This window comes from Acanthochromis polyacanthus, chromosome 3, assembly GCF_021347895.1.
Source record: "Acanthochromis polyacanthus isolate Apoly-LR-REF ecotype Palm Island chromosome 3, KAUST_Apoly_ChrSc, whole genome shotgun sequence".
Classification (NCBI taxonomy): domain Eukaryota; kingdom Metazoa; phylum Chordata; class Actinopteri; family Pomacentridae; genus Acanthochromis; species Acanthochromis polyacanthus.
Genome location: NC_067115.1, coordinates 34166238 through 34192471, shown reverse-complemented (window position 1 = coordinate 34192471; position 26234 = coordinate 34166238). Strand labels below are relative to the sequence as shown.

Sequence of the window (26234 nt, the reverse complement as noted above, 5' to 3'; positions counted from 1 at the left end):
TCACTTCCTCTGTGTTGCAGCAAAACTGAAAAATGCCACTACTTCATATCTTAGAGGATATCTTTGAAAAAAAAAGAAGAAACGCCTCCCAAGGCTCCCGTCCAAGTTGAAAGCAATTCTTTTAATATACTGCAGAACAATTTCATGCCCAATTCATTTATTCCCTCGGTGCTTTAATTGTGAACTACTTCCAGATCCACTGTAAATTTCCTATCTAATATCGTTAGAATGGTGCAACCAATTCTTTTCAAAGTTTAGTGTCTTAAACTTCATGCTCTGTGAGTATTTTATTGCATATCCTCAATCACAGTCATTCAATTTGCACTCTTTCTTACTGAGTAAGTGCTGGAAATATAAAACATTTATAGGTTTGGAAAACACTGATTACACATAAGCTAATGAGCCTCGGCCAGACTTATGCTCTTGTAACTTTTTTCTGTTTTCGTTGTTCTGCATTGTGATCATTTTGTTTACAGGACAGACCTTTGGTTCTCTGGGTCTGAAAACAAAAAAAGGGAAAAAAGACACCACAGTCAGTTTTAATCCATTCAACAAAAAAAAGATCCCAGTCCTGATCCGTTGCATCCTCCTTTCTCTCATCCTAACCCTGTAACTGCCAGTTTACCCCACACTAAACTTATTATCCCATGATCCATCAGTGGAAGTCACAGGCTACGTCTTGTCCACCGCAAACCACATCCGCCTCCACAACAGAGCTGCAATAAACAAAGTCGGCCTCTATCTGCGGCGCTGGCTTCAATGTGAAGCGGGCCTGAATGCAAATATAAAGCAAACTTTGTTTTTATTGGCTTTGAAGTAGGATTTAGCTGTTTTGGAAGAAAAAAACACAGAGCTGAGAATGATGCCACAAGACCAAAGCACAAGGCACTTCTCTCAGATGTTCTGAAATCACCTCAGGCTGGCCAGTCAGCAACGTAGGGCGCTCTGAAAAAGCAGTTTGTAAAGCATGTGCACGGAGGATTTACTGAGGGAAACTGAATTTTTTGTTTCAATTTAAAAAAAGAAAGGCCCTTTATTTTTTGGCTACGCATTCAAATTCATGACTTTGGATGAGGTGTTTCAGATTGGATTGAAGGATTACAAACTCTTCAGGATAGAATCTGACATCTGGCTCAGGTGTTCAGATCCAGAGAGTTTTCAGAAGAGAAAGGGTTGTAGATGTCTGTGAGTCTGGCATGGGATTTAAAAATGTTTCCAAATTATTTGAAACAAATCATTCCACTGTGAGGAAGATCATCTACCAGTGCTAATGATTTCTAGCGACTGCCAAACGAGCCACTCCAGCAAATTCAGCCCAGGAGGGAACCGTTTGATGAAAAAAGAAGGCCCCAGATTTCATCACAGCGTCTGAAGATAACTCAACCGTTGGTGTCGAAGCTTCTACAATCAGAAAGTAATTGCACAAATTCAGCCTGCATAGGAGGAAAAAAAGAAGCATTTTCTGTTCACAAAGAAGATAAAAGCAAAACTGCAGCTTGCCAATGAGATGAAGAGCGGTGCTTTTTTTTTAAAATAATGTGATCTGGACACACAAATGACATAAACATGTTTAATGCAGACCAAAGGAAGCTTCTCAGGAGAAGAACCTCATACCAGCCGAGGAGCACGATGCTGGAAATGTTCTGGTAACCTCATCGAATCCACCGAGGAATGGCTCAAAAAGAAGAACTGGATCATTCTGGAACCACTGAATCCCAGTAAAGTTTGTGAGATGATTCTTTCATCTATTGATATTTTTGTTGTTCTTAAAAGCTCAAAGCTGATAGACTTAAATCAGCTTTATCTGTAGGCACTGGATCAACACAATGGAGTAGAATTGTATCCCTAGAAAATAAAGAAATCTGCAGAATCATGATACACTTGCATCAGTATAACAAGAGGAAGTTTTAAAGTGGACTTAATCCATATTTCAGCTCCTATAATCAACTGGATTTCAGTTGATTGAGTTGTTTACATGCATTCAGGTATCCAATCAAATTATCCTTTTTTTAATTTGGCAAAGTAAGTGATTAGGTGATCAAAAGCTGCAGCTTGTTTCCCATCTTCAGAGAGGAACAGCATTCATTAAGATGCTGGCATTGTGTAAATGCATCACCGATGGACTTGCTTGCCAAAATGAAACACAGAGAAAATGTTGTGTCAAAACACTGAGCATGTGCAAACACATTCAGCGTCCGTGCAGACTCAGAGCCGCTCAAATCAGAAAAGCCTGTTAAATCCATGCTTTGCAGAATTTGTACCATAATAGGGCTCCTCTTATCCCCGATAAACAAGGACACGCAGGTTCAGTAATTGAGGCACATATGTACAGTATGTGTGATACCAATGTAGTGAGCTATCTATGAGGTTTTAATTAAAAGATAAACAGAGCAGGGCTTCAACAGGAGGCTTAATTTTACTAACAGATTAATGTACACCTGCTCCATCAGGATGCTGGGGGACGGATTAGTCTTTGATTAGATCCTATAGCTGATCGGGCAAAGCGAAGAGGGTCATTACCACAAGCTGCTTGAACTACAAACCTCAGTAGCTCCACAGGGGCCCAGCATTTACTTCGTAGTACTCTGTGGTAGCTTAAATAACAGGTGGGGGTCTCAGGAACACTTGAGGTGCGGCGTTGACTGCCAAAACGGATGCCTTGTGTCCAAAATGTGATTTAAATGCAATCAATCTAATATCTAATAACTGAGCTTCTGATGCCAGAACACATCACGCAGTTCAGCAGAACGGCAGCGTGTGATCCAGGAAGAGAATCTGAATCTCAGCTGCATGCTAATTGTTATAGTCAAAGACTGGAGAAAATAAAACCGGCTGTGATAGAGCGAGCACTGAACCTAACAAATTGACAATTAATTGGCAACAGTGTTGATATTCATTAATACTTAATGCAATGATACAAATTATAACTGTCAGATCTTCAAAAGTCATATTTTGCTGCTTTTCTCTGCTTTATAAATGTAGATACAGTCTATTGATTAGACACAGTCTGTGGTTTTCTTCATGTCATAGAAAATTAAATATCTGGTCAGACAAAACGCACAATTTAACGGCATTCCTGTTAAAGAAGTAGAATCGTCATCAACATTTTTTATTCGACATTTCAGTCGACATTTTGCAGACTCAGTGTTCCAGCAGTTGATAACAAAAAATACTTAGTAGACTTTCTGTCGGTCACATCATTTCTCGCACATAACCTGTTGTTTATGAGAGAAAAATGCACGGCAGTAATTCATGTACCCTCCTGTATAATGTCAATCAAAGGCACAGTTATTAACTTTGACTTCATATTATTCTTTTTATTTATATTCAGACCAATTTTTCCCTGTCAATCATCTCGTCGCTTTCAATATGAGCTCTGAGAACTGTCACTGATCGCTGCGATGGTGGTTTACATGTGATTTTACATGTTCTAGAAGTATGTACAGAAACACTACCGATCAAAAGTTTTAGAACACCCCAATTTTTACAATTTTTTTATTGGAAATTACACAATTTAATGTCTCATTGTACTCTGAAATGAAAGCATAGAACAAATGAAGTAAAAACAAATCAGTTTAGAAACCAAAATGTATTCTAAGCTTTTGACTCATCAAAATACCACCTTTGGCAGAAATAACAGCTGAACACAATTGTGGCATTCTTTCCACAATGGAAAGCAAATATTCTTCTGAAAATTCTTCCGAACTCTGGTACAGAAGTTCCCATAAACGTGCGGCACTTGTAGGTTGCTTCATCCCAAACCAGCTCCATGGGGTTTAAGTCTGGAGTCTGTGCTGCCACTCCATGTTTTTGAGTTTACCATCTTGTTCTTTTTTCCTAAGGTAGTTCTGACATAGCTTGGACTGATGTTTTGGGTCATTTTCTTGCTATAGGTTGAACCTCTGACCAACTAAGAACATACCAGAGGGTACTGCATGGTGCTGCAGAATGCTGTGGTAGCCGTTCTGGTTCAGGGTTCCTCTCATTCTGTACAAGTCATCGACCCTGGATCCAGAAAAACAGCCCCAGACCATCACAGTTCCTCCTCCATGTTTGACAGTTGATGTCACACTGAGGAATCATCCTTTCTCCTACCTGACAGCGTACAAAAATCCTGTGTGATAAACCAAAGATTTCAAATTTGGATTTATCAGTCAATAATACCTTCTTCCAGTCTTCAGTATTCCATTGGTGGTTTTCATGGCCTAGACACGCCTGTTTTTCTTATTCTGATGTCTTAGCAATGGCTTTCTTGCTGTAACTTGACCTTTGTACCATTTCAAGCTATTCATTGGACTTGAACTACTTGAATTTCAATGAAAAAATTGGGGCGTTGTAAAACTTTTAACCGGTAGTGTATATAAAGATTGACTAGCCACAGTATAAAAGGGCCACTTCATGCTGCTAAAACAGCTCTGCCCTTATGTGGCCTGGACACCGGACCTCTGAGCAGGGGTGGACTGGCCATCTGGCATACCGGGCACTGTCCCGGTCGGCCGGTGTCCAGTAGGGCTGGTCAATAGGTTCCCCCGGACCTGTAATCAGTAAATTGTAATGACATTGTAAATATCACGGGTCACTTCTATTATCGTAGCTTTTCCTGTGTTTACGTCATTGGTTAACAGCTCAGGAAACACACAGACCAATTACATACGAATTCAGGCATCCCACGTGCCGCTACTCAGCCAATAAAATCTCTGCATTGTAGCCGCTAAGCAAGCTCAGTGTGCAGAAAACAGTTTAGAGGCAAAGGACAGACGAGAGGACAGAGCAGATAGAAAGACAAATAACGCGACACCGAGAAGAAAGTAGCCCTGCACATGCTGATTATGTTCAGCTAAACATACAGCTATGACGCAGTTTTCTCAACTATGAATATAATCCAAACTAAATATCGTCCCAGTCTGACCAATGAGCTCCACATGTGTTTGAGAACGACCCTGACACCATTCAGACCACGATTCAAAATACTGACAGGCAAGGGCGTCAGTTTATTTTTAAAAGTGTGTGTGTGTGTGGGGGGGGGGGGGGGGGGGGGGGGGGTGGAGACCACAGCACTTTGAGAAAATGTCGAAGAACGGGGACAAAATGCCACAAGCTAGGTTCAAACTCACAACCACCGCACCAAAGGCGGAGGCTCAAGCTGTTGAGCTATCGATACATGTGGGTAGAGGGGTCTGTGGGCCGCTATAGTACTAATTCTCTCGGGCCGAAATTTTGCCTCTGGTCGGAGCTTCCACTTGGCACAGGCGCAAATTTAGCATCTGCGCGTTTTTTTTTGTTTTTTGTTTTAACTTCACGAAGGTGTGCTGCGTGTCTGTGCAACTCTCTGCCGAGTGCGGATGGTGCGTTCAGGAGCGTCGGAATTTTCTATACTGCTGAAAATAACTGGGTTTACAACGGCTTACATGTGAAGAATTTGAATGTGTTGGAGACAAAATGACCCCTGACAAAAAGGGGGGGGGGCACGTCCCCACCGTCCCCCCCTAAACTGACGCCTATGCTGACAGGACAGCCTGCAGCTCAGTTCTCCCATTAAGCAGCAGGGATATAAGGGGAGAGATATAACACAGGAATAAATGTGAAAGTGTTCAATTCAGTGGCAGATCTTCTGTGGGGGCACGGGGGGCAGTACCCCCATCCATGATCTGACTGACCACCCCGTGTGCCCCCTCAGAATTTTTGTTGGAAATTTACATTACTGATACTCCGATTTCCGACGCTCCTGAACGCAACTTCGTTGTACGACTGCACTTGAATGCACCAATGGCGTTAGTTTGATCTTTTGATTGCATTTCGTTTGGATCTGAAGAAGCTTTGAAGACGCTTCCTGATGCCGGAGGACAAGACGAGCAGCTTTGTACCTTTGCGGTAAAAAGACTGTGGCCGTTTCTCAGTACGTAACTGTCCGTAACTGTCCGTACTTCGCCTAGGCGATATCAAAATTCTAATTCTGCCTAGGCGGATTCTAAATCTGCCTGGATTCTAATTTGATTTGACCTGTGACACACACACACACACACACACACACACACACACACACACACACACACACACATATATATATATATATAAATGCAGATGGAATTAATATATTTCACTATGCAGACATTTTTATTGATGTCCAGTATATTTTATAGACATAAGCATATTTGATAGAAATATTAGAAATGGATTTCTGTTTCTTCATAATAATTGAGTTAATGCCATTAAATGTTCATCGGTGATTCTTTTACTTTGCAGCTATATTTTTTGAAAATTTTGGTCATTTTATGGTAAGACATTAAAGGATGGTTTTCTTAGGTAAATGAATTTAAGGTTTAATTCACTGAAATCTTTCAGCCAATGTTGTGTTTCTTTCAATTTGAAATATCTTGATTTAATTAATACAGCTCAGTTACATTTTATATTATTCACAAATCTTATTCAGTTTAACACTAGATGATATCTCAGTTCATTGAGTATTTCAGTGCCAGTTTTTTTCTTTTCAATTATCTGAATTTGTGATATTATTAAAATAGAATTTCAATGAAACAACAGCAACATAAGAAACAACCAAATACACAAAAGAAAGTGCAGCTATTTTAATATTTAAAAAAAGGATCTATCAGTTAGAACATGGTGAAAGTGCAGCTAAAGTTTAGTTAGCAAAACTACGGCTAAGCAGTGTTTCCTTTTACTTCCAGAAAAATAAAAGCCTCATATTTGCTATTTATTAAAAAAATCACTGTAAGCAACACTTCCAGTTTGTTTTAGTTTGTTGGTATTCATCGGTGGAGCAGCAGCATGTTTTCCACAGACAGTTTTACTGTTTGTTGTCTTGTTTTTATCAGTTTTCAGTTCAGTAATTCAGTCCTTCAGCTGACTGGACCAACAGACACTGAAGGACTCTGACAGCTGGTCGATAATAAATGATAATTTACTGATCAGTGCCGGTTTTAATGAACTTTATGTTCAACTTCAGAGGCAGATATAATGTAAGCAGTGAACCCCAGGAGTTGGTGGAGTTTATTTGGGTGTGTTGACCAGAGAAGAGAGTTAGCATCCAGTGAATAGTAGCTTTAATGTGAATTAGCAATGATAACCAAACTAGCTGAGCAGTCCTGATTAGCAGCTAAATGTAGCGTCAAGCTAATGATATTTGTGTTGTTGCCTGTCAGCAGCTGAAGTGTGTTGTGTTCCTGTAATCTGTTTCATTAAGTCCATAAAACTGTGGCTGGTTGACATAAATGTAACGTTCAGGAAACTTGAATGTGATTAGAACAATAATGTTAATGTTCTAGTTGTCAGGAATCAGCTTTAATTTGACACTAAAACAGACCCTGATAGTTTTAAATGACATCAGTTTCATGAATTTGTTGAAAATGTTCTCATTTGTTGTTGTGATGTTGCTGCTGATTCATTAAAACCAGATGATCCGTGTTGAAGACACATTTAGTTCTAGTATTAGAAGTACAAGAAGGAAAATGGAAGGTTAGTTCTGCTACATCAAAGATTTCAGGAATAAAATAACTAAATGAGTCTTTATGCCTCCAACTTTATTTTACAATAATGAAATAATCACAGATAATAAAAATATAAATAGCAGAGAAAACCTGAGAGAATAATTTCCTGAAAAGTCTATGAAGGAAAAGCAGCTTTTTCTCCTGAAAGATCAGAATCAGCTCCAACATTTGCATCTGACAGCATCAAGTCAACCAGAAAGAAAAGAAAAAAGAAAATGACTTCTTTCTGATCACACCTGCTCCGCTGCTCACATTCTTTACCTTTATAGTCCACTTTTAAAAGTTCAGTAGACAGGTGCTCTGCTTTGGAGTGTGACGATGTCGTCGGTGATGTGGAGACTGAAGTTTCTGTTTCACCCGCAGCGTGCTTTAGGGCACCCGGGTCAGACTTGATGTTTGAAATACTGACCAACAGCTCAGATTTAACTGTCTGCAGTTTTGATGGATGTTAAATTTTCACTCAAAGCAGCCAGGAAGTTCAGTCAATTCCGCCTGAAATTTCTACTGAAGATTTACGGAAAGTAAATTGAATGCTGTTCTTGAACTGTTTGGAGTACAGGCATGGTTGGGGTCTCCTTTGAAAGCTGACAACCTGAATTTTCACCCAGTGCAGTCAGAATTACTCTAGGTACTACTGGTACAGAGTATCTTATGTTGGAACACACTGAATTAGGATGACTTTTATTCTCGCCTAAATGTTTTCCCTAATAAAACACCTGAAAATAAGTGTGGCAGCACTGTGACAGCTTGAAAACACAAAAAGGCAACAGCCTGGGGTCTTACATAGTTCAGGTCAAAATTTCAGAGCAATACTACAAGAAATGAGTGTGTCACACATGTATTTGTACTGCTATGGCCCGGCGCTGTCAATTTTGGACACCCTCTGTACATCCTCTGCACACCCTGGGCAAAAATGGTATATGTTCGTTTTATAGCCCGTTTTCACATTATTTTCACTCCAAAAACTCATAAAGAACTCAAAAAAGGCACTTCAGTGTGGATCAGACGCAGAGACTGGCAGAGGGAGAGACAGGCTGCAGATTCTGCCCGCAGCCGAGGTGTGAAACATCACACAACCCCGCTGGCAGAGGCTCTATTTATATCCTGGTATTCAGCAGGCTCTTTGGCTATCAGCCCTGTCAGTCAAACGTTTCCTCCGACGTGATTTGCTCAGAATTTACTGACGAAATGAGGTAGGTCCAGATCGGTCAGTCTCGGCTACGGTTGGCCGTTTAGGGCTCGCAGGCAGGCCAGAGTCACTTGATTGGTTGAAACGCGGTGTAAACATCAGAGCTCTAGAGATAGTAAGAGTTGCGACACTAATGCTCTCGCAGCGGGGCGGTCACGTGGTTCATGTCAGCCTGAGTAGTTCCAAACAGGCAGCGCTGTCATTTCCTTCTATGGGACTGAGAGCGGCGATTTCACGGTAAAAAAGGAATAAAATCACACCTCCAAGTACTTGTTTGATTATTAATTCATTGGAGTATGTATGTAAATGTCAGTTTTACATTTTGAGCAGTAAGGTGACATATTAAAGACACTTTTGGGGTTTTGGAGGGAATGTTTCACATTCGTGTTAGCATGGAAAATCGACTTTTACACAGAAATGTAAAATGATTGAAGATGTTAATTTTTGCCCAGCTGGATTATTGTATTTTCCAGACAATGTCTATATTTCTCTGATTCACTTACCCGTAGTCTGGGAGTTGTTGAAAAGCAGAGTAACAACAGTCCATTCAGCAGATAGTGTCCAGCCACTTCTGATGAGGCAGGAGTTGACTCACTATAACCATTTTAAGACATGCACAAAATATATATATTCAAGAATAACAACTCATTATGCTTTGATGAATGAAGTAGTATGTTTTATTGACAATGGGAGAAACAATGAGGGTCTTTGTGTCTTCAGTGAGGGCTCTCGGGATACTGGCGGATAGATAGATATGATAGATATTAATAAATATATTTGTTAAATACTTACAAGTATAAGTTTATGCATTATAAAGGGTCTCATATAAAGGACGTAGTCTTGACAATTAAAAAGAGGTAGCGATGTAGCTAGGTAGCTTTCAAAGAAGAGCTAACAAGCACATGGCCATGCCTGAAAGTTGGTCATCTGCTAATATTCACAAATACAGACAAATGTATGCACCACAAAGGGCTTCTGATATAATATAAAGACGTTAAAATTAAAAAGAGGTTGCGACTCATCAACAATTAATCCGTCAATATATCCCTGGAGATAACTTCACAGCTAACAGCAGAGTCGAGCTAAAAAAAGTAGCAGAAATTCGGTCGTCTACCAAGATAAAAATATATATAATTACGCTGCGCAAATACAAATAAAGCTCAGCATATGCATCATAAAGAGCCTCTGATAAAATATAGGCAGTTGACAATTCAAAAGAGGTAGGCATTTCATCAACTTACCTCCGCATATACTCGACAACCTGCAGTGCAAATGAACGGTGGCTATCACTGTCGAAGCGGTGCTTGGAACTAAACAAGCCTCCACAACCCGGAAGTAGACCGAAAGAAAGCGTACAACGGCACCCTATGGGAGTGTCGCAACTCTTACTATCTCTAGGGCTCTGGTAAACATAAAGGAAAGACTTCAGTCACCATTTTGAGTCCAAGACCGCATAGATCTCTGTATGCTGAATAAAAATATGGGCATAAATACAGTGAATATGAAACGTGCAGCGCCGCCATGCGCCGCGTGTGCGCACACGGAACCAAACTATTTGTGGATTATTTACTTATTTCAAGACATGTTTTGGACAAAATATTATACTTGCTAGTATTGTCTGGATGACTACGCTTGGATTATGGCCGGTTATTGTGGATTATTTTCATCGTTGACCAGGAATAGAGTGTCCAAAGGTGAGTGCTCTTTATGTGTCCCTTTAAATTTTTGTTGTTTGTTGGAGAAATGTGTTTATATTACCTGCTGTGGTAATCACATCTGAAAGTGGTTTATACCGGCGGATTCATGAGAATCTAAGCTTTCCATCGGTGTATAGTGTTTGAATCATCACGTTGGCAGTGTCGTCCTATTTCGAAAAATGCTTATGCAGATATCAAAACGGCCGCTGAACTTTAACGGGAGCTTTAAGCAGTACGATGTCATCACTGTTCCGGACATGGACGCCATGATGTGTACAATCTTCGCATGGCTGGAGAACCCGGTGAAGTTTGAGAATTCTCATGGCGTTAATAACACCCTGGACACAGAGATCATCCCGAAGTCCGACCACAAGGAGGAGGAGGAGGAGACTCACATCATCATTGTGGAGGGCTACCTGCTTCACACCTGCAGGCCTTTGATGGACGTGCTAAACCAACGTTACTTTATTTCCATCCCAAATGAAGAAGAGACATATAGCTATACAGACATATAGCTATCGCACTAATTCAGGTTTGACATTATGATGTTCTGGACATTTGTTTTAATACATTTTCTCAGACTGGACCACTTTGAATTTTAGTTGAATACCCCTGCTCTACTGGATTGCAGTTGTTTTTTTTCCCAACTTGTCAACAAGTTTGTATAGGTCTCTAGGGATATTTTTGAATTTTTGTTCTGAAAATCTGGAAAAAAAATTTGGTCATTCAAAAATTAGTGCTTGATTCAGTCAACCGATAATGTTGTGGGCCGGTCTGGGCCAAAAATGCCAGAGCGGATTTTTTTGCCCCAGTCCACCCCTGCCTCTGAGGGTGTTTTATCGTGTGGTTGAACAAGTTATCTTGCGTGGGAAGGCTTGAAGGAGGTTGTTTATTTTATTGTATTTTTATCATTTATTTGGGTGCTACATGTCAGAATACTGTCCACATGTATGCAGAGATCTAAGGATTCCCAGCAGAATATTGTATTTTACTAGGGATAAACTGATTATCAGCCTGGCTGATTATTGTGGCCGATATTTATCATTTTTCCAGTTATAGGTTTCGATAAATTATCGATCGTTTATTGATGAATTAAATATGATACTTCAGAGCTGATGCAGCCTCCTCTCTGTCTGTCGTCACTCTGTTGTCTCAGAAATGTCTCTGAAGCAGCAAAAACTGAACAAGAAACGAAAGTGGTTGCCAAAAATCAGGAAATTAGCTTCTTCTCTCACAGCGGCTAAGGCTATGCTACCAGCTAATTACCCCAAAACAGTCCAGAATAAAAAGGTGATAAAACAGTGAAAGATTCAGAAAATAGAGAAGAACAGCTGAAGACAAACTGATCAATCTCAGTCGAGAGCATCCTAATTGAATCACTTCTGTTTCTATTTTACATATTCAGTCATAGTCACCCTTATTAATGAGGAAGTCTAGTTCTGAATGACAGTTTCTCTGTTATCACATGCTGTTAAAACATTACATATGATGTATATCTGTTTCAAGTACAGGTTATCAGCCTTTCTTGATCATCAATAAATGGCAACGAATAACTCATATCGGGTGACTCCTACATTTTAGCAAGGTGATTAATATCTATTACTTTACCTGTCAGTGGTTTTAATATTGTGGCTGATCTGTGTATAATACAACAGTTGCATATGATAACCCAGATAGCAAACTATGGGTGAATCAATGTTGAATCTATGTTGAGACCTAACGTAGAAATTATACAGAAAGCGCAAGATTGATAAAATGTTGAGTCAACGTTTGCTTTTCAACCATAAATCACACTTCACCCAGATAGCAAAAGATGTTAAATCAATGTTGAATTAGGGTTAAGAAGGTTGAATTGTTGTTACAGTTGAAGACTGATGGTTGGATCAACGTTGATTCAACAACATTTTGTCAACATTGAAGTTTGTGTTTAAAAGATGCCATTGAATCTACATTGTATTTTGGTTTAATTAAAATGTTTAAAAAGGTCAATGTTTAATTAATGTTGAATCTATGTTTGCAAACATGTAATCTATGTAAGCAAACGTTGACTCAACATTTTATCAACCTTGCGCTTTCTGTATAATTTCTACGTTAGGTCTCAACATAGATTCAACATTGATTCACCCATAGTTTGCTATCTGGGAAATGACAGTCGCTCTGGTGCTGCACAAGCATGAAAATGCTAATATACATATATCTAAAGGTGTACAAAAAAACTCAGGAAGCTTGTTCATGTGGCCTCACTACCACAATAATCAACATTTATAGAAGAGAATCAGGTACACACAGATTGAAAAATCTGACAACAAAAATGCAAATGTGTTTCTGTATTATTATATGACAGCGTTTTAGTTTTGAATCTACACAGACTTCTACACACAGAGATTATTTTCGACCGTAAATTACAAAGGAAACAATTTGTATTAAAATGAGCTTCCACAACAGACCATTTAACATTTTCCAAATCAAAACTACTAAAAATAGTCAAACGTTCCACTTCAAAACACTGCAGCGATTCCATTTTAACAGGGTGTGTGCTTTCAGGTTTTCCTTTCGAGGTAAACGTGATTCCCTCCTGCAATTGTTTCTCAGATCTTCATTTACTTTAAACGACATGTGCTGCCAGACAAGTCTGAGGAAATGAAGGTCAGTAGCTTCCTTTTTATATTCTGACACTAACCAAAATTATTTTGATTACTCTAATAGAAGAGTATGTTACTGACAGAGCATTCATCAGTCTACATTTACATGCAAGCGTACTGAATCAAATTGCTTAGTTCGAAGATAACAAGGACTCAAACAGCAGGGGAGGATTTGTGCTGCAGGAATACACACATCATTTGCTGTGTTTTTAAAGAGTTAGATAGAAAATGAGACAATAACAGCCTCATGTCTGTACTTTCTCTCAAAAAAGAAAAAAGTTTATAGTTTCAGCCCCCATAAAGCTCACACAAACAACATTTTTTGTTTATTAAGGGGAGTTACATGTTGGGGTATTATATTTATTGTTTAGTTTCATTTTATGCACAGTATTCCAAAGACTTGCTGTGTGGCTTCACTGTGTTTTTTTAGAGGAAAAAATCCATGGGCAGACATGCTGCACCGGCCAGATAAACTGTAACTGTTGGAATGTAAAAGCTAAGTAAATGAGATACTTTGTGATAATTAGTGAGATTACAGATGTTGGTCAATCTGCTTTTGAAATATTCTCTGCACCAACTTTGATTTTAGCTCCATGTTTAAAACACAGAGGTAAGAGTGGTATGAATCTTCTCACAGAACTCTTGGAAATAAAGCAAACAATCACATTATATGCTGAACTGTTCATTTAAGTTTCTATAAAACTTCCATGCTAACTTTCCCCCCCAGTAATAGCACATATTCCTGATGTTGGATGCTTGTAGATAGAAAGTTTCTGGCTGAATTAGACATTTTATGTTGCCATTTCCTGCTCTCTATGTAAAGCAGTATGTGAATGTTTCATTCAGTAAACCTAATCCATTAGCCCTCACATTATGACAGCCAGCACATTTTTTTTTAAACTGTTAATTAAGAGGAGAATGGATTCCTTCCTGGTGATATGTGACACTAATGCCTTCCTGTTGTGGCTCTGGATTTTTCCACTCCGGAGCACGATCCTCTCAGCAGTTAATGATGCTTTCTTTGCATTTTAAGTAATTGTAAAGCTCAGTTGTAGATTACAATATAATGAGCTGGCACCGGCGCGCCGTTTTGTTTTCACCATGTTTGCCGTTTATTGCTGATCGTCCAATCAGGCCGTGCGAGGCGTCGCTGCCTGTGTCCTGCTCCCCTACTGCCTCCAGAGGTGGATGCACCGGCAACACAGCTCCCCAGAAACAGGCCACGGCAATCAATAGCCAACGCAAACACATAACGCCTGTGTTCTCCTGTAGTCTCTATCTATTGCTACAAAGCACCGGGCAGCTAAATAACCTTTTAGCAGACCCAGGCAGGCGAGACAGATGACTTTCCTAAATGAGGCTTCTGCTGACGCTGGGCCTTAAATCAATGGCGGTGGCAGGCACTGAAATGAAACCCCTGCAGCATGTGCTCACAGTTTCTTTTGAGAGAGTTGGAAGAGTCGGCTGTACTTCTTCACGTATTAACAATTGACCATCATCACACTCATTCCCTCGTTCCAATGAGAGAATATTTTCATTATGAGCAAACTCTTCATGAAAATCTTGGTTTGAGACTAAACAGAGATCAATACTTTGTTGTTTTAGATCCTTATATTATCAATTTAATCAATTTGTTAGGAACATATTGGTCACTTTCATTGTTGGTACACTTGTGTTTATCATTTTCACATTTAAAAAAGAGCTATCTGCAGTTGTGTGAGCTGTTGAATACCCGATACGACACGTACAACCGGATCTGAGTGTCAGCTCAGAGAAACTTTCTACTTTCAGCTGAAGACTATAAAAAACAACCTTCTACATACATCAGTCAGTGCTGTGAAGTTCAGACATCTAGGAGAAGTAACGACAACCAAAACACATTTCTGAGTAAAACGACATTAAGATTTCATTTAAAGTCCATTCTAGATCTTGAAACAGCATCGGACAGCGCGGTATTTATTCAAGAACTTTTGAGCAACTTCTTTAAAGTTTCAGGATCAACTTATCAGGCCAACTTAGATGAGAAAATAGCTGTGCATAACAATGAGTTCCGATGCTTTTAAGCTAAAACTAATGCAGCGATACCTGTGAAAATGTTTATTATGTCCATTATCAAAGCTAAGCCTTGATCTAAGAATGGTTTAGGAGTGCGTTTTATCACTGTTAATGTGATGCAGACATATCTAGCAGCTCTGCTTTAAATTAAATGCATCTTTTGTGTGTCCTCCTTACAACAACCTGAGATGATGACTGTGTTCATAACATCAGCAAACACACAGGAATAACACCTCAGTTTTGCCTGTGTGTTCAGAGCATCCATGCACAGCTTTTATTGCTGATATCCTCTGTTTTTCACAATCCTCGGATTTGTTTCATGTAAATTAGGAAAGCGTACCTCGTCTGTCTTAACGGAGGCTGGAGCAAAGTCCACAGAAACGAATTAAACACATAACAATGTACATGTTCAGCACACTATGTAGTGTTTATTAGCATATGTTTCAGTAATTTCTGCCCCAGTCAACAAATTATTTGTCAACAGTTTGCTATCATTGATGTTTTGCATGCTGAGATAGACAGAGGCCCTAACCTGCTATGTAAGGCTGTTTTATTGAGATGCAAATGTTGTCTCAGGGATTTTAGCTCCCAGTCAGTGGTTCATTGTGTACCCCTGGCTTCCTGGTGCTCTGCAAATTTATGATGTTATTTGTGATTCAAATGGATCCACCAGGGCATTAAGTACATGCGAGCTTTTCGTGCATATTTGATCTCAAACTTTGGGTGGAATATCTGGGTGGTTTTTCTGGAGTTTTCTCCCCCCTACCTGACACAATCCTTCGATGTGGCAGTTCTCTCCAGTATAATTCATTCCCTGCGGTTAATGGCGAGTTATAAAAATCTAATTCGGTATTAAGAAAATAATGGGGCGATTTGAGAAATGATCATTAATACGTTATGAAGAATTTTCCAAATAGAGGAAGCGATGGTGCGCTATGAATGTGAAAGCAATTTATTTTGACAGGTGGCAAATGACCTTGAGGTAATGATATCTGAGATGGACAGGGATGTGTTCCTGCATCCGTCTGTCCAACCGCCCATCCACATGTCAGCTATCTGTCATCTATTCGTCCATTATCTATCCATCTATCCCTTCACCTGACTTTTCGGTGTCTTTTTATAACCTTTCCTGCAGCAAACAAACAAGATCAAAAGAGTCATGAACGGAGTAAACTGCATGTTTGTGTGTTCTAATGTAATCTGCATGTCTTTATAGCAGCTGGCAGCTTTTTTTTAACCCAAGAATCCACTGAAGACAAATAAACAGGATGATGTTAGAATTAAAAATCAGTTTGATCTTGCCTTATTCCTCACTGTATTCCTAATACTAGAGAAACTAAGTGTGCACTATAACGGAAGAACGCAGCTGCAGGATTAGCCTCAGTCTTTTAGCATAACGCCATGTAATTCAAGATTTTTTAAAATTTATTTGACATTTGAGCATAGACAGTTTGGGCACATAGGACTCTCTTGAAGTTGAGTAAAAAATAAAAAATAAAACCAACACCATTCAAAATAGGAAGTACAAAAAATTCCAAAACAAAACACTCTATAAGGGCAAGAAAACATAAAACTATGATGAATGAATCTGAATTCTACAAAGAATTGGTAATGTAGCAACAACTGTCCAGGAACATGTAGGGGATATTGCACATGCCTGAAGAGGTAGCGTGGCCGAGCGGTCTAAGGCGCTGGATTAAGGCTCCAGTCTCTCCGGGGGCGTGGGTTCGAATCCCACCGCTGCCAGGGTTTTAGGGGCAGTGGTACCTTAACCCCTCCTGCTCCAGGGGTGCTATACCGTGGCTGACCCTGCTCTCTCATGTCCCCAATTAGGAGGATATGTGAAAATCTGAATTTCCCCTCAAGAGATTAATAAGGGATAATAATAACAATACAGCATCAAGTACAGTAAACATTATATGTAGTTGCCATATTTTAGATCTTTGTTACAGTTTTCTCAAAAAAAGCTACTTAAATAAACATAAAAACTCATTTTTGATGTCACAGTTTGCAATATTCCAACAGGTTACTCATCTGCCAGCATTAGTTGTCGTTTCAGCTTGAAAATCAAAATGTGAAGTCTGCTTTTGTCTGGAATTCTGAAGTTGTTTTAAGTTTTAGCAAACAATGAATTATAGTTACATTTCAGATCTCTGGATCCTGGAAGAGAATCTGCCCAAAACATCAAAGTCAGACTTGAATAAGCTTAAAATAAAGGAGCTTTTGAGAAAATTTAAAGGAATTTCATTTCTTTTTAAATATATATATATATATTTAAATAAAACCTAGGCGGCCAGACAAAAATCAAAACAGTGCAACAATCATTCTTCCTGCTGATTCTGGCCATTATAATATCCCTTTGATGATGGAGGACAAAACTCCACGCTCCACTTCTGTGCAAAAATGCACTCAAAAGTTTAACAAGTAGCAGAGTTATACAAATAACATAAAACAGATATAGATATCTTTTCTCTGAGCCATCATCTCCCACACAAATACAGTCAAAACTGGCCTGTCTGATGTTTGCACCATCACTTTGTAGCAGCCTGGTGTCACTTTTGCGTGATTTGATAAAGGTAAACAGCAGACAGTCCTGCGTAATGGCACTGCGCTCCGACACGGTAATCCTCAAATCAGCATATCTGTCCTGCTGCTTTCAGCCGGCTGTGGGATTTTAATGAGGCGAAGGAGAAGATTTTCCCAACAGCGCAAAGAAGCTGTAGACAACAGGTGCTGTGAGAATCACTTATTTTTACTTACAGATAAATGCAGAATATTTACCATAGTGCTGCTTCAAACACAATCATTTTTCATGCCAGTGGAGACGCATCCACTGGCTGGGGAGTGATTAATTAAAGTCCCTCTCTGGTCGTTGATTAAACCCCTAAAAACTCATCTTCACATGTGAGAATTACATATTCAGAAGTAGTTTTTTTCCCTGAAAATAATTCCTCTATGTCTTAAAATGGCTTTAATGTAACTCTACTCTGTTGCTTCCTCTGAATATGCAGCTCAATGAAGTCCCTGCCTCTTTCTCCATCAACTGATCACCGTGCGTTGCAGGTGGAGAACACCAGCTCACCTACGACTTTAATCAGACACTGCAAAACTACTCCGCACTTTACAATGGAAATTTATGTTCTGAAGAAGAACAATAAAACAGAAAGCTCCACTCTGTCAAAGGTGATAGGATTAGTCCCTCAGGCTTACTGTGTAAGAAATCCCGGAAGTCCAAACCTGTTTTTGAGAGTGTCGCTGCAGTTTTTAGGTGAAAATGCTCAGGAATGGCATTGAGTCCTTGAGATTCAACAGAAAAAAACACCACATAGACATGTTTACAGTGCAAAAAATTAGATTTTCACCAAAAGGGGTCTTTAAAATGGAATGTTTAAGCATTATCCCATCTTGATCTAAGCATTCAGTTCAATTGTGGCCAAAACAGAAATGATTCTCAGCACAACATCAAAGAAAAACTGCCTCATTGAATGGACCTGCCACACGTGTGAGCTGTGCATAGAATTGTAAAACTTATTTCTCGGCCATGAAAATACCAAACTGTGCTGGTCAGTGGGCCTTTTATGCGTTTCTGTGTCCTCCCTGCTCAGCTGTAGTGGAAGATCTGCAGCACAAAGAGGGAATTTCAGAACAAAAGGCTGCAACGTCCACTTGATCGGACTAATCTGAAAAGCTGAATATAATATGAGATAAAATCTGAAATCCTTTTTATTTCTTTATACAGAGAAACAAGATTGTAGATTTGTCCCCTAACATTTCCATTATAGGCTCATGCCAGACTGAACAAGAAGAATGATGCAAGGAAAAGCTGTTTCAGTGTCCATGCAGGCACCTGACTACACTGTAAAAAATGTTCTCAAATTTTATGGTGAAAAGATGTCAAACTATGATGGTAAAAATTCGTAAACGCTAAAATGGTTTGATTCTGTTTATATAACACTCAGTCAATGTCAATAGGTTAATCAGAAGAAAACTGTATTTTTGTTTTATTTTTACATTTGTCTCTTAAAAAACATTCCCTACACAGTTATTTAATGGAAGAATGTAGTAATGCATGCAACATCAATACTGTTATTTTGCTTTTTTTTCTCGACAAGAATAAAAGTTTTCACTGTTAAATGTATGTATTGTTGTGCTGATAATGGAAACATGCCATAATATTTATAACATGTCGATTTTTGCATTCATTTTGAGTAAAAAAAAAATACAGTTTGTACCTGTTGCTGAATTTCCTTTTGGGGATGAATAAAGTGATTCTATTCTATTCTATTCTATTCTATTCTATTCTATGTCAAATTGATGTACTTTTGTTAAAAACAGACATATTATTTAATATTTATGATAGTTATAACTGAACTTTTTGCCAAAAATACACATTAAATGTGAAACATAATAGGTCACACAAATTCTATTTTATATGGTATTTTCATGTACATTTTCAAGTGAAACTAAAATTTCTTTAAAGGTTAAACTTTTTTTTTTACATAAAAATATCGAATGAAGAATCAACAGTACAATCAACAGCATCAATACATTTCTTTACCGTAAATGAAGAAAATGTTTGACTGTAATGTTACAATAGCATGCTGGCAACCGCAGAATTTTACCGTAAAAACTTTTTTTTACAGTGTATAGTTTAAGGACAATAAAGACAATGGTGTTAAAGTTGTGGCTCTTTTTATCACCATCACTTTTAGGGACCTGAGTTCTGTACTATGAAGTCAGATTAGAGTGGCAGCGAGGTACACTATCGTTCAAAAGTTTGGGGTCCCCCAGACAATTTCATGTTTTCCATGAAAACTCACACTTAAATTCATGTGCAAACATAACTGCACAAGGGTTTTCTAATCATCACTTAGCCTTTTAATACCATTAGCTAACACAATGTCGCATTAGAACACAGGAGTGATGGTTGCTGGAAATGTTCCTCTGTGCCCCTATGGAGATATTCCATTAAAAATCAGCCATTTCCAGCTAAAATAGTCATTTACCACATTAACAATGTCTAGACTGTATTTCTGATTAATTTAATCTTTTTTCTTTTCTTTCAAAAATGGGACATTTCTAAGTGACCCCAAACTTTTGAATAGTCGTGCATGTTGAGCCCAAAGTCAGAGTTTTCAGCATCACGAAGGTGACTCTATTTTAACTGGACTAGATCTCAATGGTAACTGATGCTGTTGAGCTAACCTACTTGGGAGCAGGTTTTCTCCAGAGTTTCTGATTTAAATCGGCTGTAAGAAGTGTCTCCTTTTAACCAAAATGCTTCCTGATGATTATTTATGAGCGATACAGATTCTCAGCTGAGGGAAAATGTGTTTTTTTTGTAAACATCTTCAGCTGTACGATACCAAAACCACTAAATAAAACAAATATTTCAAAGAAAACAGCCACAGTATCACACACTGTCTATATCATGTTGCCATGGGAACCCAAAATGTATTTAGTTGGTGATGCAGAAATCGTATAAATATGTTTTTATGTTTGGTCCTGATTCGCTGTCAAGTTTGTTTACTACTACAGCTGATTAGAAAATTGATTAGTTTATTAGTATTTATTACTGAGAATATTCAATCAGTAACATTAATTTCACTTTGATTTGGACACTTTATCATTTTCAGTAGCAGCACGTTCTACCCCCATACATTTTTACACTCCTCTGTTCTCCGTGAAAACAACCAGTTGACTGAAGCAGCTGAACACGACTGTTTCTTTCTGTGCGGAAATGGCACGTTAAACAACCATTTTTATGTGAACGTGCACAAAAACAGCAAAAAAAAAATTGATTACCCCCTTCATGCCCGTTAACTCTGACTGGGGTCTTAGTTTTTGTCCAGCTGACTCACACAAAGAAAGCCCGGCTATGTTGAACTTGCTTCATAGTATACCTCTCTGATGCCTGCAGCTCTGACGACCAAGCCTTTTTTTTTTTTTTACCCCATTTTGTTTAAATGTTTTCTGCACCATCTCCACAGCATCTAATGCAGTTTCACTTTCCAGTATTTAGTGCTATATTTTCCAAGTGGCTGGAAGCATAATGGCCTGCACCTAATCCACAGCAGCTAATACCGCGTGCTCTTCACATAATGGATGCACATTTACCTCAGCATCCCCGTTACTTTTCTGCTCAGTCTCTCATCTATCGCTCTGTCTCACAGACTCAAGCCTTTAATGACGCCTCACTTCAGCATGAACACGATGACATTTTTCATAATTACAGCCGGATGTGATTTTCATACAGCCTCCTTGTTGACATTTCTGTACACACACACACACAGCCAGGGGCTTCATGAGGACAGAACCCAAGAGAAAACGAACACCATTAATAAATTCCTATTAGATACAGAAGAGCAGCAAAGTTTGAGGCATTTAAAGCACCAAATTCTGGGCATTTTTACATGGAAAATTACTTGAATCAATAACCATTTATCAAAAAACACAATGTTGCTGATAAATCGTCTGTCAGTGGACTAATCCCTAAATCTCTACATATTCATTATATATAGTAGCAGTCAAAAGTTTGGACACAGCTGCTTTTTTGATAGTTTTTCTTTATTTCTTTACTATTTTCTACTAGAACAAACTGAAGACATCAGAACTATGAAAGAACACAAATGGATTTATGATGTCTCATGAGGTCTTTACCTGGAATGGTCTCCATCAGAAGAGGTCGAAGCAGAGTTAGTTTGGAGGAAATAGCTCCATTCAACTACTGTAGTAATCCTTAAGGCAAGAACCCGCTCAACCAAGTGCAGAGAAACAACTGTCCATCTTTACTTTAAGACATGAAGGTCTGTCAATCCTTTGAACTTTGAAAGTTTCTTCAAGCGCAGTCGCGAAAGCCATCAAACGCTGTGATGAAACCGGCTCTCGTGAGGATGGGTCCCGGGAAAGGAAGACGGAGAGTTCCTTCTACTGTAGAGGAGAAGTTCATTAGAGTTACCAGCCTCTGAAAATCAACAATTAACAGCCGCTCAGATTAGAGCTCACATCAATGCTTCCCAGAGTTCAAATAGCAGACACATCTCAGTATCAACTGTTGGGAGGAGACTCTGTGAATCAGGCTGTCATGGTCGGATTGCTGCAGAGAAACTACTGCTGAGGGAGAACAAGAAGAAGAAGAGAACTGATTGGGCAAAGAAACACAAGAAATGGACCAGCAGAAAACAAGTTGATCTGACGAGTCCAAATTTGAGATTTCTGTTTGCTTCAGAAGGTGAACAGATGGTATTTACTATTTAAAAATGAGGCACAGCATGACCTGAGTGACAGATTTCGTCATCACAAAGCAGTTGATTAAGTGGACTTAAAATGAACCATCCTGCTGCCTTAAAGTACCATTTCATCCTTTTTTTTTCAGTAATGTTAAAAACCACAGAGCCCAGCTGTTTTTGGAAATTATTGAATCTTTCCTAAAACTGGAGCAATATGTTCACAAACCACTTCATGTTCACTAAGAGCGCAGTCATTACTGGATACTTCACCAAGGAATGGCAGAGTTATGTGATGATTGGTGTATGTTTGTCCGTCTGTCTGTCCGTCCGTCCGTCTTTTAACAACATTACTCAAAAATGGCCTTGGAAAAGATTTTCAAGGAAGGTCTGAAATGACACAAGGACCACCTCCTTTGATTTTGGCAGTGATGTGGCTTATAATCTGGATGCACAGAATTGTTAAAGATTTCTATAGCATTGCAAGATAGCAGCACAGAGTCACTGTAACTACGACAACAAGTAAACACTTCATCATCTGCCTGCTGATCGTGATCCTACTACAAATCGATCACTGCAGACTTATCAGGACTTATCCGTTGCAAATAATACACGGAACAGGTGATTAAATTGTGGGGGGTTTCTGAGTCTCATCAATTCCCACCGCCCACTACATATTTAGGTCACGCAATTCAGTATCTGTACATAACGTACACATGCATAACACATGCCTGTGCTCAGCACAAGATCTTTTTATTTACGGGTACATCTATGTTAAATGGCCACATTCTATAGTGCCATGATTTCTGCCGCAAATTTTTTCGAAATTTCATCCGTCAGAAATGATACGACTGAGCAGCCTTGGCGGAGTACTGTGCTCTCTGAGTGCTTTTCTTGTTTGTTCATGAGATTTATCTATATTTTTTTAAGTTAATTTTTTGGCCTTATTAAATAGGTTAGTCAAGAGGCAGACAGGAAAGCAGGAAGAAGAATGAGCAGCAAAGGGCCTCGAGCTGGAATCAAACCCAGGCTGTGGCATCTGGGACTATAGTTCCTGTTTATGGATCACCTGCTCATTTGGTTGAGCTATCCTGGCACTCCCACGGGATTTACTGACAGTAAGTAAAATTCAAACATTGCCAGCCCAGGATTATCATTAAAGACTAAGACACTTTGTTCACTAACAGTCATCCAACAAGAAGCTGCAGTGAACTCTTTCCTAAATCATTAGAGCAGAGTATTGCTGTAGTGACACTGTTGTGTTTCCACAGGATAAACAAAATAACTCTTAAACAACACAAAATATGTGGGTTAATTGCCTAATATAGACTTTGTCCTTGCTTTACCATCACTATGTCTGATGATGCTGTAAAACCCATGAGCTATTTCCAGCAGGGAAACATCTTTCAAGTTCCAAACATCTTGTTCCTTGATGGATGAAGGATGCAGAAATCTATGTTCTGGAAATTCAGACTCCTCGTATTTGGTCTCTGTGGAGCTGTGTTAGTTTCACTGAAAAATTCACGTTTAAATTAGATTTTCAGACATCTTTTCAGGCTGTGGAGGAAGACTTGTCTGATGACTCGCCTGCTGCATACACAATAAAGATTTGTTTAAGTCACCTTACAAAAGGATATGTGTTGTTCCGACCTCCTCTAGACCATGAAACATGCCACAGCCCTAAACTGCTTTAAGTAACACCAAAAAGCTTTTCTTTCACTTTGGCTGTGAACATTGTATTTTATGGCACATGCATCAATTAATATTGATAAAAAAGTTAGAAGTTGACATTGAAAAGCTCAGCACTGTCAAGTTGTTACAAAGTAGAAAGAATCATCTTTCTAGCTTCTTCTCCATCAGCCTCGGTTACCATTTGTAGTCTCTAAATGCTCTTGTCCTACATTTCTACACCCAGGTTCCTTTCAGCTACACCGACATGTTTCTCTTCCTTATTTTGAGCTTTAAATGCAAAGTGATGGAGTGACAAAACACTGTCAATCAAAATGTGTTTCATGACCACTTGAGATTCTTGGCTGATCTTGGAGTGTGAAAACATCTTAGGCTCTGAAGCCAAGGTCTCATCGAGAGACTGCAACAGCAAACATGACTCGACTGTGAATAGGCCGCAAGACTCTCATCTCAAGTTAAGACTTTTTTCTTGGAAAAACTGTTCTTTGCACTAAAGCTTCAGTCCCGTTCCTGCTCCCTCTGAATCAATGCTAAGCTTGTGAATGCCGACAGCCTATTTGTCAAGTCTTTCAATTAAGAATGTATAATGCCACTGTGTTCCCAGCCAGGAATTTGTTTTTTGAGATGTATAAATACACGGGTAAACACTCTTATTTACCTCTGTGTTCTCAGACATAATCACCAGCCTTGGCTCCATGCTCTGCATGAAATTAGCCTGCTATTGATCCATTAAACATCTCCTCACAGTTCACAGCATCGAAGGGCCCTAATTGGTGAAACCACGGTTTTAGTTTCAAGAAACGTGACAGTTTTGCTCCTAATGTTGACAACTACAGCAGAGAGGCTGACTGCAGAGAAACTGTGCAATAACATTATATCAGATCTTCTTTTTGTTTAAATTCCTCTTGACTGGTGACAGCTGTGTCTGTCTGTTTCTATCCTCATGAATGCAATATATCAGAATACCACAAGGGAATTTCTACAGATTCTGCACAAACATTCATCTGGACTCAAAAATTAGCTGATTAGGACCTGGAAAATCAACTGCCCCCTCTGGCAGATGTGTTTGCGAAGCACTCCCAACACCAACTTAAAACACAGTTTCTATCTACAGGCCGTCAGGCTACTAAACCTGCAATATCTCTAAATAGCAATATTTTGCACATATGACAGTATTGCACAAGATGCCAACATTTGCACATAGAATACATTTTTATTTTTACCAATTTTTTCTTATTTTGTTTTTATTTTATTCTATTTTTTTTATTTCTTTTAATTTTTTCTGTTATTTCAGTTGTGTGAAGGGACCTCGCAAAAAAAAAGAAAGAATCTCATTACTCAGGGCAACCACTGTGCTTCTACTGTTTATTAAGGACCCTTAAGGAAAGGTTACTGGAATCTCACTAAAAATATATTAAACCCATAACCAAAGAATTTCTAGACTAATTATACCGACTCTGTGCACAAAGACAAATTCTCTACAATGTCTGCAATACTTTCCTGAACAGTGGTTCTAAAGCTTGTGGTTCCTGCTTTGCCATCTTGACAGAACCTGACTCCTCCTAACACCTGGTTAATCTAAAAATGAGCTTTATGAGTTGTATAAAATGCACCACCTGTGCAGCTGTCATGAGCTGCCAAGGAAATCAGTGATACAAACCAAAATCATCTTCTGTACCAGTCTGTAAACATGTTTTCTTCTGCTGTGAAGGCATTGTAACACATAGATAAATGAGGATGGACGAACTCCCTTTTAGCCATTTGGGGTAAACTACCGTTTTGACACTTCCATATTGACCTCATTATTCAGTCTCAGAAGTTGCTGATGGATCAAATCATAGTAAAATTTTACACAAGTTTCAACAAAGAGGCTAAAATGATGAAGCAACAACACTTTTAACCCAAAAGGTATTAGGTCAACTTCACTGGGACATTATAATGTTCTGCTAATACCTTTTTCTAGGAGTTATTTAACACCATGACTCAGGAACAGAAGGGGAGATTATGGCCATATATCACATCTGGTCTGATACTGAAATATGACATGAATCTTGGATGAGCACCCATTAAACTGTGACGTCTGTTTATCATCTCTGCTGCAGGGTTGAAGATGCTTGTAGCTTTTTTGCAGCAACGTCTATGTTTGAAGGATTGTCTACTATCACGGCTCCAACTTTGCATTCTACCAGAGTCAGCTTTATTCCCCAAGCATGTAAACAAACACAAGGAAT

General features: G+C 38.9%; 1 non-coding gene across 1 annotated transcript; it reads left to right on the top strand.

The window, feature by feature from the left end:
- Positions 1-16752: 16752 nt before the first annotated feature.
- trnal-aag (transfer RNA leucine (anticodon AAG)) lies at positions 16753-16834 on the top strand. The gene has a single exon. It is a non-coding gene; the product is annotated as a tRNA-Leu (tRNA).
- Positions 16835-26234: the final 9400 nt, after the last annotated feature.